At 39.2% G+C, this 14490-nt stretch overlaps 1 protein-coding gene across 3 annotated transcripts in view; it reads left to right on the top strand.

Moving 5' to 3' along the window:
• Positions 1-14490, top strand: part of CACUL1 (CDK2 associated cullin domain 1) — a 65163-nt gene that overhangs the window by 20137 nt on the left and 30536 nt on the right. The window lies entirely within an intron of this gene.

Below are 14490 nucleotides of genomic sequence, written 5' to 3'. Positions count from 1 at the left end.
TAGGGCAGAGTAGAACTGCCTCATAGAGTTTCCAAGGATATAGTTTACAAATTGTAAAGAAACCTAAAATCCATGCATTATGGTTTTGAATGATTTGCTTTCTAATTCTTGACTCCACCTTCTACCCCAATTCCCATATCTAGTTCACTGCCAAATCCTATTTCCTTCCTATATCTCTCAACTCTGAGTCACTTCCTGAGATACTTATTGCCGCTGCCCTAGTCCTGGTCACCATCATCTGTCTCTCAGTGTTTTACTAAAGTGCTCATCTCAGCTGGTTGCTCCTCCCCTAGTCTTAACATATCAAACTCACTCTTTTGTGTTGCAGAGTGATGTTTCTAAAGCACAAATCTGATTGTATCACATTTCTGTTAGAATAAAGTCTAAGCTTTCTTAACGTGGTGTAGGAAGCCTCTTATTATCCGATTCCTGTGTATTTCTGTGGCCTGATGTCTTACCTCTGCTCTTAGGTGCTGAACTTATTTGAGTTGTTTGCACATCATCTGTACTCTCTTTGTCTCTTGGCTTTTGCTGTGTTAACTGCCTGGAACATTCATTCTTTGCCTTGCTTGGCCCTCTTATTTGTTTTGGTCGATACGAACTTTTATCATTTAGGCTGAAACTTAGACATCATTTGTTTGGCGAAATATTCTCTGAAACCTTGTTCCCCCAAGTTTGGGTATGGCAGCCCTTCATGTGTGCTTCTGAAGCACCTGGTGCTTTATCATAGTTTATTGTTTATTGCAATTGCTTATTTAGCTGTTCCCCTCCCTGTTCTCTCTCCTACTCCCCCTTATACTCTTGAGGCGACAGAGGAACGTGTCTTCTTTATTATTGTATTCTCAGTGCTTAGCCCAGTGCCTTATACATACTAGGATTAAGTATTTATTGAATGGAATGTATATTGAATGAATGTTTATGAATAAATATTTACTGTTTGTTAGTGAAAAAGTTTTCTGTTAGAAAGCTGAATTTAACTGTGTTTCTTAACTTGAGGTCTAGGTGGTCTTGGGTGCAGGCAATGTTGGTAGAACTATGAACCTCTTGATATTTTACATAGAATTGAGAGCATGTTTTGGAGGGGGATAGAAGTACCAGAGTTTTCATTAGATCAGCAAAAAACTCAGTGACTTCAAAAAGGATCGTTCTATTAACGCTATTTTGGTATTATTGATATAATACTAAACGTTCTTCTGTAAAACAGAATGTAAACCATTTCAGTTAAAATTACTAGGCCAGAATATATTACGTATCTGGCTTAGAGAACTGACCTATGAAATAGGAATTGGAAATTTTATAATATATTACACTTCTGTATTGCCTTCACACATGGGTTGTTAACATGACTGATAGAATTGTGATTTGCTAAATTCATTTCTCATAGTGCAGCTTCCCTTTGAGTAGATTGCTCTTGTATTTCGTTTTATAAGCGCTGGAAGAATTTTTATTCTTACAGTTAGAATATTACTGTAAGATATTTTTAAAGCTAGAGGGCACTCTAGTATTATCAAGCTCAATCTAATTAATAGTTTTGGAAGGACACTTTACGTGGCTGTATTTTTTTGGGCAAGAATTTGATTGATGAGTTATCAATAATGTGAAATAACCTGTTAGTTGCTCCATGTGGGCTGCACAGGGTGTTCACACTTTAGTGTCACTGTGGTTCAGAGAGTACGTCTCCGAGATGTTGGCATTTTCCCTGTCAGTGCACGAAGAACACCCTCATTGTTGTCATGACTGCGTAGTATTTCATTGTATGGATGTCCCTTAATTTACTTACCCTGTGTTTGACTGATGAATGTTCGGTTGGTTTTCTCTCTTTGACTCTTACTAACAATGCCGCAGTGAATAATCAGTCTTGTAAGCGGTGTCATTTGCTAAGTCCATATTGCGGTTCACAAAAGTATGTATCAAGTTACATCTCGACCAGCTATAAATTAGAGTGCCTGTTTCCCCTTACCTTTACTAGTACAGTGTTCACAACACCAAATAATTTTAACTTAGGATTTAACATGCGAATAATTCTTATTAAAAATTAAAACAAAGATGATGGGCCCTTTGATGCTGTTTGATAATAAGGTTATATGTGATGTAAAACTAGGGAATTTAGTTTATTTATAAAATCAGTACATGTCCTACTTGGGGGTCAGCAGGATGGTCCTGTAAACAGATTCACGTCAAAATGCTGTCTTTTGTAAGGTTATAAATTCTGTAGCCATTATTAAATAGTAAGGTGGAGTGGTTAGAAACAAACTGAACTGAGAGTCACGAACCTGGGCTTTTGGACCAGCTTTTGACTGAATCTGCTAATAGCATCTTAGAAATTTTCTCCACGTTAAAGCGAAGTAGCTTTACTAAATATGTGCGATTCCTTTAAGCTAAGTTCGAAGATATTTTTTCTTCTGCTCCCTGCTTGCCAAATGCTTCTGCATTCTTCTGAGGCTTAAACTCATTTGTGTCCACCTGTGTAATGTGTAAGGCTTCATGAAACCCACGCACACCTCAAAACAAAACAGATTGTTGGAATTCCTGATTCTCTGTACCCACAGCATCTTGGCAATAACAGCTCTATTTGAGCCATGATACTGTTTCTGCTTCCGTGTCTGGCTCCTTCACAGGTCCACCTTTGAGTGCTAGGAGTGTCTTGTAGGCTTTTTTTGTCCTCAGCGCCTGGCACAGTTACAACTCAGCAAATGTTTTGTAGAGCGACTGTCCAGCAACTAAATTTGACCTTTATACTAATGCAAAGAGTAGTGTGAAAATGGCATGGAGGCAGCGTCTGACTTCCTCTAACTTCATAAGGGGAAGGGAGAATCCAGATCAACAGCCCAAGGCTGATACTCATGAGGCCGAGGTCGGACATGCTGCCTCCTCTCTCTGCCATCTTTACCACTTCTGACACCAACCGTAGCTCCCAGGGCACTCTTTGCTTCTCTCCTGGGTTCGATAATTCATTGCAATGGCCACACCAAACTCACAGACAATACTCATGATTATGGGGTTTACTAGGGAAGTAACAGGTTACAGTTCAGGTTCTGGAATGCTTAGGATACAGTTCTTCCATCAGACAGCCTCTTTTTAGATGTGCTCCCTGGTATGCCTCTTTCTGGCCCTTGGCCTCTGCCCTGCCCGGGCAAGTGTTGCAAAGTTCTTTTAGCTCTGCTAGTAAGTACCCCGGGCACCCACTCTGCCAGTAAGCCTCGGCCCAAAGCCGCTCGACTCTAGCTCTGTGGGTTGTGAAACCTAGCTCCACCAAGTATCCGGGAGCACCCTACTCCACCAGCAAGCCTCCTGCCCAGAGGCACTCAGCTTTCTCACTCTGTGGGTCAGGAAGCCCACCGTGCTGTCTTCTGCAGGTCTCTCCTTCAGCCCTTTCTCTGCCTCCTGCTTCTCACTGTCTTCAGTGTTACAGCAGTCTCTTCTCTCTCTCTCTCCTTCCCTCCCTCCTCCCCTTGTGCCAGGAGTTTCTCAGCACAGGGATCCCAGTCCAAGGGACATGCTCTGCTATTGTTTCTCCTTCCTTGATGATGGTGGGATCCTCTCTTTCTCACCTCTGGGATGGCTCATTTCAGGCCCAGGGGGATGGCAAAACTGACCAGTCCCTTAGGTGGGACACAATTATCCTATTTGCAAAGTCCTATCCGATCGCTTGAGTGGGAGTTACAAGACCATGGTGCCACACAAAAGTGGTCCATCGTGCTGCAGGTAGCATAATTTGCCTGTAAGACTACTAATCTTTATGTCTTCTAGAAGCTTAAAAAATAATACCAATTGAGGTTGAATCAATTCCAACTCATGGTGACCCCATCTGTGTTAGAGTAGAACTGTGCACCATGGGGTTTTTAGTGGCTGATTTTTCAGAAGTAGATTTCCAGTCCTTTCTTCTGAGATGCCTCTGGGTGGACTCAAACCTCCAACTTTTTGGTTAGCACTCAAGTGTGTTAACCGTTTGTACCCCCCCAGGGACTCCTCTAGAAGCTTAGACATTTTATTAACTTCTTATTCAGTGTTACAAGCATGAGGCCTGGTGTAACCTCTGCTGTATAGAGACCTTCAGGCAGTTTTCAGGGGGACAAAGAACAAGAGTTTCTGCCCGGTCCCACGAGTGAGAGAGATTATTTGGGTAGAGATTTTGCTTGCAGTGCTGATTTTTGCAGTGAAACACTGTTGTTATGAGCCAAAAGAAGAGTGTGGGATGAATTGCATTTGGTTGGCAGATCATCAGTTTAGTGTTGGATCGATAAATCAGTGAGTTGGACCTACAGGCGTTGGCCTTTGTCAAGGGCAGCTTAAAATGGCTGCTGGTTTGTATAGTTCACATGTTAGAGTGACTTATTTATTCTGATCCAAAGGCATATTCTGTTGGGGAGATTGAAGAGTATATGAAATAATGGTCGATGTTCTCAGTTATATTTTGGTATTATGGACTTAAAAACTATAGTGTACTGTTTTCAGAAATTTTAAAAGATCATTTTAATTTGTTGAACTTAAATATTTTTATATATCATAATTTAACTTGCTGCCTCTGTAAAACAAAACAGAACACACACTTGCTTCATTTTGGAAGCTACTTTTATACCACTTCAGTAACTTCAGAAAGTTTTGTTGTTAAATTAGTAAAATCATTTAACAAATAGCTAAACCCACTTATTCTCCTTACTATTATATTTCACTGCATATGTATCTTTACTTTTTAATTTGCTGCTGGATTGTTGGAACTGTGATGGTATATTTTGCCTTATTTTTTTTACCATTTACCCCCTCCCTCTTGTCCTTAACTCCTCTCTTCTTTAAATGTGATAATGAAATTGTGTATTTTATTTCTTTTTTTCTAATTCCATTTCTTTGACATATCACTGAATGGGAAGAGATGACTATGGGGGAAAATTGGTGCACCAGTTTAGTAAATAATAGTCTGATTAGTTTTAAAAGAAAATTCTGTTGAAATTTTTAGCCATCTCCACACTTTCAGGAGGGAGGGCTCAGACCAGGACCTCCAGTTGCCTGTTGAATATTTCAATTAGGATTTCTTCATATGGATACCTCCTATTCATGCTTAGATCTAAATTATCTTCACCCAAATCTGTTTCTCTCAGCGACTTGAGATTTTGTATTCATCTTTCACTCCTTTTTTCTCTCTTTGCGGTGATTTATTCAAGGTTGGTGGGATACTATAATGTCTCTTACTCCTGTCCCTTTTTGTTCCCATCGCTGTCACTGCTGTGTCATTGTTGGCTCATGCCTGGACAAATGCAGTTGTGAAATGAGTTCCTTTACGTGTCCTTTTGCCTTGGTTCTTTGGAAAATAGTTTGAGAGATCCACCCCCCGCCCCCCACCCCAAGCCCTGAGAAGTTACTTTTGCCCTAGTTTTCTCCAGAGGGTTTCTTACTTTTGTCTAGGTTGATTGACATTTCCTGCATAAGCAGTAAACAGCATGTGGTTTGATACTTTTTGTTTGGTCCTGGGCTGCAGCCTGCCCTGTGATTGGTCTGTTTTATGCACCCTGCAGGGATTGGTCAATATACTTACTCAAATGAAATGTCTGTGAGTTTTATGGGGCCATTGCAATGGATTATCGAATCCAGAAGAGACATAGAGAGTGGCGTGGAGGAATGGCTGTGGTCAGAATTGGTAGAAAGGTGGGAGAGTGGAGGTATATCTGACCTCCACCTCATAGGGAAACTCTATGGGTCAGTTCTACTCTGTCCTATAGGGTCGCTATGAGTCATAGGGATCAGTCTTAGGCTGATCTTGATGCTCATTATCCCCCATGAAGTTACACAAGTTCTGACACTCCTACTACCATTTTACGGTGGTTATTTCTCTAACTGGTTTGCCTTTCAGTAGTCTCTTCTTTTTTTTGATTAATCTTATAAAAACACTAATTCGATGGGCATTCCAGTTATAAAAATGACATGGGGGCAGTGTTTGACCACCTCCAACCCCACAAGGGAGAAGGAGTACCAAGATCAACAGTGCAAGGCTAACTTCTGTGAGGCGGAGGCCAGACAAGCTCTTCCCTCTGCCATCTTTACCAATTCTGACACCAAGTGTTCCTCACACAGCACTCTGTACTGGGTTTGATATTTCATCACAGTGACCACACAGAACTCACAGACCGTACTCACTATTTGGGGGCTTATTAGGGAAATAACAGTTACAGTTCAGGCTCCGGAACACTCAGGATACAGTTCTTCCATCAGGACAGCTTCTTTCCAACGGTGCTTGCAGGCACATCTCTCCCTGGCCCTAGGCCTCTGCCCAAAGGCACTCAGCTTTCTCTCTCCATGGGCTGGGAAGCTCACAGCACCGTCTCCTGCCAAGTCTCTCCTGCCACCGATTCTCAGTGTCTTCAGGGTTACATCCCTGCTCTCTCTGGGTCTCCTGCTTCCAGGAGTTTTTCAGCGCAGGAATCCCAGGCCCAAAGGCTGTGCTCTCTGCTCTTGGCTGTTCTTCCCTGGTGGTGGTAGCATCCTCCTCTTTGCTTTGGAATTGGCTCTCTTTTAAGGCAAAACTGATCAGTCCCCTTGATAGGTCACAAATACACCATTACACAGTCCCGCACAGTTACCTGGGTGGGAGTTACAAGGCCATGACTAGAAAGGCCACGCACAAAAGTAATCAATCGCAGTGCTCCATTCTTGTTTAGAAACCTTGAAGACTTGCAGTTGCCTTTCTCAATCACAGTTGGTTTCTTGGCCAGTATAAAAAACCACACTGGTTGATGAGTTGCAGGGATTCCTTATAGGAAACCTGATAAAGCTGGCACTTTCCTATCCAAGGAAACACTGGTGGCATAGTGGTTAAGTGCTGCGGCTGCTAACCAAGAGGCTGGCAGTTCAAATCCACCAGGAACTCCTTGGAAACTCTATCAGGCAGTTCTACTTGGTCCTATAGGGTCACTATGAGTCAGAATCGACTCGACAGCCGTGGGTTCGGTTTGGTTTTTGGTTTTATCCAAATACGCAAAATACTCTACTAGGTGTAGCGGTAAATATACGATTGATAAGACTAGATAATTTGGACCAACTCTTCTGCTGAGAACAACTACAAAAACTAGGCAAGGGAGCTAAAAAAGAAGTGAAGAATTAGAGGGCCAAGATCTGGAAAAAAGAAACCCATCTGAGGCTCCTCTCTCCTAGGGGCATCTGTAGATTCTGGAAGAGGAGGCAAATAGGCTGAGGAAATGAACAGAGCTTTGCTAGACGTGTGGGGCCAGGGTGATAAAAATTGGAGTTTAGGGCTCACCAAAGATGGGAAGCTGGTAAAACCTCCTCCCAGGGGCTTCTGGCTGGGATCCTGAATGACCATATCCCAGGAATAGTAACAACAGGATGTAGACTAGCCATCTCAGTAGCTGGAGCCAGATTCCTGATGGGATTAAAGATTATCTTGATTTGCTAGTGCCTCTAGCTTCTTATTAGAAGCAAAAGTAAATTCTTTCTGGAGAAACATAACATTATCCTAGGCATCAAGTTGTTTGCATCATTTTTCGTTAACAATATCTGCTACTACTAAGTCAGAAATAATTAGCCACACTAAAAAAAAAAAAACAACTTTTTTTTTAAGTGATGAGGTGATCATAAAACCAAGAAGAATGATGAAATATAATTTTAGACAAGAACTGAGAGAATTCATCACCAGTAGTGTCTTACTTTAAAGGAATAATGATGAGTGTTCTTCAGATTGAAGAAAAATGATTCTAGGTGAAAACTTGGAGTTGTAGGTAGGAGTGAAAAACAGCAAAAATAAATATGTAGGTATAGAACAATAATAATGATACTGTCTTGGGTGTAAAAATATGTGTAATCAAAACACATGACAATAGCATATAAGGTGGAAAGGGTAAACGGATTGAAAATGTTCTAAGACCCTTGCAATTGCCCAGGAAGAGGTAAAAGAACTCATTTCCCCCGTTGTGAATTCTCTGCCACCTCAGTGGTTTAGGTTCTCATTGTACTTGCCTGGACAACAGTACCAGATTTCCAGTTTGTATCTCTGCTCTGCACCTTCCCCTGATCCATTATGTTTATTGTTCTCAGACTTACTATGTTGCCCATTTTCTTTACCTTTTGCCTCTCCATTACCTGAAGAGCAAAGACCACACTCCTTAACAAGGATTTTAAGGCAAGTCTGAACTCAGTGAGATAGTGTGACGATTTATACGTTTATATTTTAACAGGTTGTGTCTTTTCATCTTGTGCCTTTTCTCATTTGGTTTCTTTTACATAAAATGCTTTCTTATCACTTTTTTCCTCCCTTCTCTTTCTGCCAGGGGAGGCATTCTACTTGACGTGGTTCTGAAGTTAAGGTTATGTTTAGCTTTTAAAATCACTATTCTTGGCAAACTTAACTAAGCTCTTCCTTTGCTTTGCTTTTGCACCTTGGCATGTATTTTGGTTATCAATAGGATGTAGTTATCAATTAGGATGTCATCCTCGCAACATGGAGCTTCTTGAGGGCAAGGATCCTGACTTACTAGTGTTAGTTTCTCTTGGTCTGTTGTGGACTTGAATTAAGCTTAGGTATTCATTAGATGTAAATGGGCTAGTCATAATGCTGTTGACCGAATATCCTGTTCTCTTCCTGCTGGATACATGGTAGGCTTGTACTTCTCTATCCCTTTGAAGCTACACTTGGCCAAGTGACTTGCTTTGTTTGGCCCATAAATTGTGAGTGAAAGTGTAGCATGTCACTTCCAGTCTGCAGCCTTTAATATCTGCTGCACAATTTGCCGTGTTTTCCTCTCTCTGCCACAGTGTTCCATATGGTTCCCTGAGTAAGGAGGACATGGAGCAGACACCCTGAGATGGGCATGTAATGTGAATGAGAAAGAAAGCTTTTTTTTTTAAATCCATTAAAAAATTTTTTTTTGTACTGAGATATAATTCACATACCCTAGCATTTATTCATTTAATGTGTATGATTCAGTGGTTTTTAAAATGATAGTCACAAAATCACTCAACCATCATCATTATCTAGTTCCAGAACATTTTCATCATCCCAGAAAGAAACCTCTTACTCATTGCAGTCACTCCCCATTCCCTCCACTTCTCATCTCCTGGGAATCAGCTACTTCCTGCCGCTCTGAATTTGCCTGTTCTGGGCATTTCATATTAACAGAATCATACAGTACATGGCTTTTTGTGTCTGGCTTCTTTTACTTCCTTAGCATAATGTTTTCAAGGTTCAGCCATAATACAGCCTGAATCAATACTTCATCCTTTCTTCTGGCTGCATAATATTCTAGTGTATGTGTGATATGTGTAATACCACATTTTGTTTGCTCAAGCTTTGTTATTTTAAGTCACTGAGATTTTTTTCGGGTTGTTTGTCACCAAGGATAATCTGACCTATTCTCACTGATACAGTAAGTACTTGAATTGCCAGTGTTTTGAGTAGTTGTCGTGTTCTGCTGTACCACCATTTGGGTAATAAAATCTGTTGCTGTTAGGGGCCGTTGAGTCGGTTCCCATTCGTAGTGACCCTGTGTATAATAGAACAAAACACTGGCCTGTCCTGCACCATCTTCACAATCGTTGCTATGTTTGAGCCGATTGTTAAAGCCGCTGTGTCAGTCCATCTCGTTGAGGGTCGTCGTCTTTTTCGCTGACCCTCCACTTTACCAAGCATGGTATCTTTCTTCAGGGACTGGCCCCTCCTAATAACATACCCAGAGTAGGGGAGATGAAGTCTTGCCATCCTGGCTTCTAAGGAGCGTTCTGGCTGTACTTCTGAGACAGATTCTTTCCTTCTTCTGGTAAACCCAAAAACCAAACCCACTGCCATTGAGTCGATTCCGACTCATAGCGACCCTATAGGGCAGAGTAGAACTTCCCCGTAGAGTTTCCAAGGAGCGCCTGGTGGATTTGAACTGCCGACCTTTTGGTTAGCAGCCATAGCTCTTAACCACTACGCCACCAGCTCGTCCATGGTATATTCAGTATTCGTCTCCAACACCATAATTCAGAGGCATCAATTCTTCTTCAGTCTTCCTTATTTATTGTCCAGATTTCATATGTATATGAGGCAGCTGAAAACACCATGGCTTGGGTCAAGCACATCTTAGTCCTCAAAGTGACAACTTTGCTTTTTAACACTTTCAAGAGGTCGTTTGCAGCAGATTGAATCTAAAAACTGCCTTAAATGATACTTTCCCATTTTGATTATTTTTGTGTATGTCTGAATCCAGAATTCACTGCAGTAATAGCACATTTTCTGTCTCAAGTGGTGTGGATCAATTTATTGTCTAAATTAATTTGCTTTATTAAGAGTGTATTTTCAGTTTCCCCAAATAAAAATATTCTGACATTCTGATGAAGTAGCTTTTTATGTTTTTTTCTAGTATGTATAGTCAGTAACCTATTAGCAGGTTGCGTTCCTTCTGGCAGTTTTTTGTCAGTGGTTTGGAACTTACACTGTACGTTACCTCAAAATAGTGTTTAAACAGAGATTTGGTTCCAGGCCAGGATAGTAACATTAAAGTGACAGGAATAAAATAGCAGTTGATAATACTAGCCAGAGCTCAGGATCCTAGGAAAAGAGATCACAAAGACAAAGGGAGAAGAGGACAGTCTTTCAGTTTTTATTCTCAAATAGGGCTGAACTTAAAATAGTTGAAGTGTTTGTCCACTATTTCAATTAAAAGGAAGTTAACTAATTGCATTTAAAGCATTCATTTAAGTAAAACTAGGGTAATTTTGATGTCTTTTAAGCTAAATATATCTTGGTCGAATTAGATATAATTAGGCTCTCAAACCAATTAACTGGTAGTGGAAATGAATAGAAACTAAACCATAATTAGTCAACATTACTTAACTTTGAGTCACTCTTCACAGGCGTCAGACTGCATATAAAAAGCCTTACTGCCAAACTACCAATAAACTAAGCCAGATTTTTTGGTATTTAAAATCAGAGAAAGGACTGCTTTGCTATTTGCGTTTCTTCCGGTAGGTGGCAGCATAACTAAACTGGTTGTCTTGTGTGGTCATTTGACATTTTATGTCGTTAAAGGCTTTAGTTAATTTCTGTATCTACCGAACTACAAAATGTGTTGTTTTTTTTTTAATTGCTTCCTCCAGATATGCTGTTTACTCCTTGCTTGAATGAGGACGAGTTTAGATAAGAAAACTGCCTGTTACCCTTTCTTTATAGGTGTCAGCTGTAATAAATACTGCCAACTGGTGAACAGTTCTTTGCATGTGTATTCTGTTGAAACTTACTCTGAATAAGTTTTTTGGAGATATTTCTTGTAACCCAAACCAGAACTTAAAGCAGTTGTTAAAGCAAAGTTAAGGAGTCTTGGTGGCGCAGTGGTTAAGCACTTGGATGCTAACCAGAATGTTGGTAATTTGAACCAACCTGCCACTCTGTAGGAGAAAAGACCTGGTGATCTGCTCCAGTAAAGATTACAGCCTAAGAAATCCTATGGGGCAGTTCTATGAGTTGAAATCGACTTAAGGACGCACAGCAACAACATAGCAAAGTTGTTCCTGTTGCAGAGAATTTGCCACAGATTTACCCAATTCAGTGTGTTGTTTGATTTCAGGACTCCTGTTCCCGTGGGTGTTAATTGTAGATCTGAGTAAAATGAAATCCTTGACAACTTCAGTATTTTAATATTTTCTCTGTTCATCATGATGTGGCTTATTGGTCCAGTTGTGAGGATTTTTGTTTTCTTTATGTTGAGGTATAATCCATACTCAAGGCTGTAGACTTTTTTTTTTTTTTTTAACATTTTGGTATATTTACCTCATATATGTATGGCCCTGGTGGCACAGTTGTTAAAGCGCTTGGCAGCTAACCAGAGGCCTTAGCATAAATCTTTACTTCCACACCCGATGAAAAACAAAAACAAGCCAGTTTTACTTAAGAATGCCCTTCCTAAATGAAATAGTGAAAATTGCTAATTTTATCAGATTGTGTAATTCTGAAATTCTGTGTAAATAAATTGGGAAGCTGCATGCCAGAGTACAGGCTGTTTAAAGAAAAAGCGCTGTGTGATTGCATGAGATTTGAGCTAAACTAGCCAGCCCCTCCCCCCACCAATAGAACACAAAAACAGTGTTCAGGTAAAAACAGCTTGAAAGAACAACTGATAGACAAACTGTGGTTATTTAGACTTTGGGATCTGACAGATATTTTCTCAAAAGTGAATGAAATAAATCTGTCACGTCAAAGAAAACAACTTAGTTGTTGACAATGATAAAATTCAGGCTTCAAAGTGGAAATTAGCATTTTGGAATACTTGTATGTACCACCATGACCTTGAGTTTTTCAATACTTACAGAAACCTTTTCTGTTGAGATAAGTGGTAATAGTCACTTTTTTTTTTTTTAATGTTGTGTAATGAAGAGTGTCAACATTTGGAAGATCTATATGACTTAGTAAGTGAATATTTTCCAAATGACCAGTGTGTGATGTTATAAAATGTGTGTTAAAAGATCCATTCAGAATAGAAGACAAAGCTCTTGGTACATTTTCAGATTTCATATTGCAACTAACATTTAAGAAACTACCACTAGTCGAGTTTTGGTGTAGTATCAAAGAAGAACATCTACAATTCTTTCTATTAAATATTCTTTCCTTTTCTGTTTACATATCTGTGTGAAGCTAGATTTCCTTTATTTACTTCAACCGAAACAACATATCACAGCAGATTCAATACAGGAGACATAAGAATCTATCTGTTTTCTGTTAAACCAGACATTAAAGAGGCTTGCAGGAATGTAAAAACAATACCATTCTACTCACTACATTAAAAAATATGTATATAGTTAACTTTTTATAAAAATGTTAATATGCTGTAGGTTTGTTATCAGTTTAGTGTGAATTAATAAGTACCTTTAAAATTTTAATTTCTAATATGGTAAGTATTGGTAGATCTAACTCACCTATAAACAAAAGCCTTTTGGAATAGTCAGTTATTTTAAGGGTGTAAATGGTCCTCGAAAGGAGCCCAGGTGGCATTGTGGTTAAGCAGTCATCTGCTAACTGAAAGGTCGGCAGTTCGAACCCACCAACTACCCTGTGGGAGAAAGATGTGGCAGTCTGCATCCATAAAGATTACAGCCTCGGAAACCATATCGGGCAGTTCTACTCTGCCCTGCAGGGTTGCTGTGAGTCTGAATTGATTCCACGGCAATGGGTTTTTTTTTTTTTTTTAAGGTTCCTTGAGACCAAAATGTTTGAGAACTGCTAGAATAGAACAGTCTCCAAATACGTGGTTAAGGAAAGCGTAGGCCAGTGTGATAGTATGCTAATATTTGTGTGAAAAGGGTTATGAATGGAATACTTATTTTTTTGTGTATATGCAAAATTCTTCTGGAAGGACATAAAAGAACTATAAGTGTTGGTTAGATCAGGAAAAGAAATAGAGTGGCTGGGGAGAAGCAATGAAAGGTAAACTCTGTTGAACTCTTATGAATTTTAAACCAGATGAATGCATTACCCATCTAAAAAAAAAAAAGAGAAATTTAAACAGTCCTGCCCAGCTGTGTTACCAATTTCAGGAAACCTAGGTCTTTGTGAAAAAGTTGAAACAAGTTTGGAATAATAGTTATTCCTTGTCTGGTAGCTTTTTTCTTGTTTTATTTGAGAAGAAAATGAAGCTTGTTTATTTTAGGTATAGAAAAGTTCATTTAATGTCCAAGACATACATTCATGTTGAAATAATGTAAATCAAAGAGGTAGCAATTTCCCCAATGGGGCCCAAAGTATATTGAACTTAAGTTTTAAGGAGGAACAGTTTGATTAGTTTTTTTTTTTTTTTTTTTTAATGGCAGTCTATTACGAGGTTCCTAGGAAAGAGATTGGGTTTATATTAGAAGACTGTGATAATTTAGAGTCCTGTCACTTAAAAGGTTTCGAATATGTGCTGTGTGAAATGTGGAAGTAAAAAAGCTAAGTAAATGTTATGATGTTTCGTTTAGTACAGAAAGTACTTTTAATGCTCAGAACCTTAGAGGCTTTTGGAATTTTTGAATAATGAAGGAATCAATTTTATTTATTCTGTCTGTGATTAAATGTGTCTTTTGATCAGTGTTCATACTTTTACCTTTTGGATAGATAAAATATCTTTTTATGAAAAAGGAAAATTATTTTAATATATCAGCTCTTCAGATTTTCTCTTTTCATGTAATACTGCTAAAATTTACTTCTTTGAGTACTGAAATATCATTTCCAGAGCTCTTTGAAGCAGTTGAGAGGAAGATATTGCCTGTGATTCTGCTCATTAGTTGTAGTTGAAAGTTTGCCCACAATTCGAAATCATTTTCCCTCAAGTTCTTTAGTTTACAAAGAATGCTCTTAATATTGTTAATGGGTTTTTCTGAAATATTAGACAAATGGGTACTTCATTCAGAAAGGAGTTTTGCCTGCTCTTATTAGTTGCATTTGTGTGTATAATATTTGACATTTTTCAAAGCATGTACACGTTTGCTTTTGATTCTCAGCACGTCTTGGAAATAACACAATTAGTGTTTTTCCTA

Source organism: Elephas maximus, chromosome 16, assembly GCF_024166365.1.
Source record: "Elephas maximus indicus isolate mEleMax1 chromosome 16, mEleMax1 primary haplotype, whole genome shotgun sequence".
Lineage (NCBI taxonomy): Eukaryota > Metazoa > Chordata > Mammalia > Proboscidea > Elephantidae > Elephas > Elephas maximus.
Note: the sequence above shows the minus strand (reverse complement) of the source record. Positions and strands in the feature narration are given on the sequence as shown.